General features: G+C 53.9%; 1 non-coding gene across 1 annotated transcript; it reads right to left on the reverse strand.

Annotated features, from left to right (window-relative positions):
* Positions 1–2,633: 2,633 nt before the first annotated feature.
* Positions 2,634–2,740, reverse strand: LOC144947962 (U6 spliceosomal RNA). Its single transcript, XR_013640121.1, has one exon. It is a non-coding gene; the product is annotated as a U6 spliceosomal RNA (small nuclear RNA).
* Positions 2,741–3,010: the final 270 nt, after the last annotated feature.

The following is a 3,010-nucleotide window of genomic DNA, read 5'->3' on the forward strand; positions in this document are numbered from 1 at the left end:
TTCCCACCTCCAGCGTGGCATCGACTCGCGGCAATGGACCGCGTCCTGCTGACGAAAAACAAGATGAGTGACGCAGATCTGTTGCAGTGTCAGAGCGCCAGAGCCCAATGCGTACTGTTCAACCAGGGCCCGGAGAGCGCTCGTGAGCATCGCTCGGCACTCATTACACGCAAAGTGCTTGCCACAAATGAATCACACAATGCCTCGCTGATCACGTCCAGGAGCATCAACCATCATCATCACGCAAACTCCGCTCATCCTCGCAGCAGCAGGGATCGTGGCTGCTGGCCATCGAACAAAGACCGCGGTCACCGCATCGCGCGGCGCTTTCAGCTGCGCTTCTGCGACCGTCTGGAACGCTTTTCCTTCCGATACGAGGAAGCCACTGGGGCTACGCACTTTAAAATAAGCAAAAATAACGTATTTTTCTTCCCCCACATCTACGATTAGTAGGGGGAGGGAGGTGGGGCGTGGGGAGTACGGTGCAAAAGAAGTTCAATACACTGTACATACAACATAGTTTAAAAGCCGAGTGACAGTATTTAGAAGGCACGGGGCAATGCAAGGGCCTAGGATGAGTGGCCGTGAGAGAGGCCACGTGGGAGTCACGAAAGGGCTACAGAGGAGGGACGCGGCAGAGTGGAGGGGTGAGCGGAAGGGAAGAGGAATCGAATGGGCGATGGAGAAGAGGTGGTGAGGCTTTAAGGGAGGAACGGAAGTGGGATAAGGAGGGTGGACTGCTCAATGTGCAGGGGACGTTCATTCCGGTGGTAGGCTGCAAGGAGGGAAACGTGTTAGGGGTGGCAGCAGGGAACACAACAAGGACATCCATGATAATAATTGGACAAAGGCAGAGTTCTATTTCTTGCACATGTAATGTTTTAATCTGCAACATGATCGGCACCACAACAAGCTGGGAAAGACAGCCAATTAAGTTACCGTAACAATTTGAACAACTGCATACAACTGGGAGTAGCGAATTCAAAGTTCCTAAGTACATTTCACGGACAGAGCTCAGTGGAAGGAGGTCCACGGTCACCGAGAGGACGTGGCTCACGTGGAGAGAGAGAGAGACCCTGCTGATGACGCTCAGCAAGTCAAAGCCGCTCCAATCTCTGTCAACTGAAACATCGCTCCAGTAGGTGACACTGCACTGCTCGTCGTCGAGCGCAGTGTCGCATGTGTAGTGACTGACTCACAGACACTAGGAGGAGGCACTCTATTTATTAACAGCCTTAACAGGTTACAAAGGTAACTACAGCTCCCAGTCAGGACAGCTGGCAGACTCCTTGACTGACGACGCAGACGAAGACTCCAGCAGCACGACGGGATCCCACTCCAGGCAACAGCCCCGAGTCTTCGCTCGGGGTCCCCTTTTATCCTCCCAGCGTGGCCTCACTCCGCCCCGGCCACGCCCCCCTTCCAGAACCTACTAGAAGGTTCCCGGGCTTACTTCACGTGCCCCCTCTATCACTTTTCCCCTACGTCCCTCTCTCTGGCTTATCACGTGACCTGCGGTCAGACAGGGCTGCTGCTGCAAATGCAGATCGCCTTCTCTGCCAGCAACCAGCGCTATGCTCCATAGTGACCCATTCCATGTCACTACACATGCAAGGACTCGAGCTGACGTCCGCGTAGTTGGGTGATGATGATTAGGAGGAAAACCCACGCACGAACCCGGACACGTGACGCGTGACGATGCCTTTAGCAGTGAACTCAATACGACGGCCTTACCGTGGGAATGGTGGTGGATGCGTGGTGGTTGCCTGGTAGACACCCGCTCACCCTGCCACACACGCTCACACTGTCTCACTCTCGCTCACTCACAAAGACAAAGATCCCCCGTGTAGCCTTAACAGGATTTGTTAAGTGCTGCCACCACCACGCCCGGCCGCCTTTGTCTCCCAAGTGGCGATGTTTACACTTAGCACCAGGTACTCATTTGAGACTGAGTCGACCTAGGGGAAGGCAGGACTGCTTCAAATAATCATTGCCTGGTGTTGGTCGTGAGCAGGAATCCAACTCGGGTTGCCGGGTTCGTAGCGCGATGCGTTAACCGCTACGTGACCGCTCCCCACTCTCTCACACTCGTTCACATAAAGACAAAGATCCCCCGTATAGCTTGAACATACGTTAGGGACAACTGCTGTCAGCGAGCATCTATTAATGCCGACCGGTCGTGGACCTCTCTTAGGGCGACTCAGCTTTTCATGATTACCTAGTTCGGTGTATTAATATCACCATTGGGGAGGGAAGCCACACTGAGCCCGACGACTCATAGTCAGAAGGGTCCTGCTACACTGGGATGATTGGCTAACACTACTGGCATTGTGTGTTGGGTGTGTTTAGCTATGGGAGGAAACCAGAGAGAACCCGGAGGAAACCCATGCAGACCAGGGGGAGAATGTATACACTCCGCACAGAAAGGAGCCCGAGTCAGGAATCGAACCCATATTTCTTGCTGTGAGACACCACGAGTGTTGTTCACTAACATCAGCTGCTCACAACAGCCTGTGTAGGTTACACGGGGGTGGATTTTGGCGAGAGAGGGGTGATGAGTGGACAAGAGAGGAAGAGGACAAAATAGAGAAGACGAGAGAGAGAGAGAGGGAGATGAGAGAAAGGGGATGAGAGAGAAAGGAGCAAAGAGAGAGGGGGTGCAAGTCATCCTTGCGCAGGGCCCATGCTAATATTCTCTGTATCGTTCCAATTTTAGTGTATGTACTGCCGGAGCAAATACAGGGAGATGAGAGAGAGGGGAGAGAGAGAGGGGTGAGAGAGGGGGGGGGGGGAGACGCCTGTTGCAGGGCGTGTCGCAAGTTCATGCCGGGAGAGGCTTTAATTTTGCACGAACAGAATTCGCGAAAATGTCGGGCAGTTAAAAATAAAGTCGGGCCGGCCCCGTTGCTCGAGGAGGTCACCGCGTGAATAATGAACGCGCCCCGATTACAAACAGCGGCGAGGACACGCGGCGGCGTTACGCAGAATTATTCGCGCTGCGCCTCCTTTT

Source organism: Lampetra fluviatilis, chromosome 47 (genome assembly GCF_964198595.1).
Source record: "Lampetra fluviatilis chromosome 47, kcLamFluv1.1, whole genome shotgun sequence".
NCBI lineage: Eukaryota > Metazoa > Chordata > Hyperoartia > Petromyzontiformes > Petromyzontidae > Lampetra > Lampetra fluviatilis.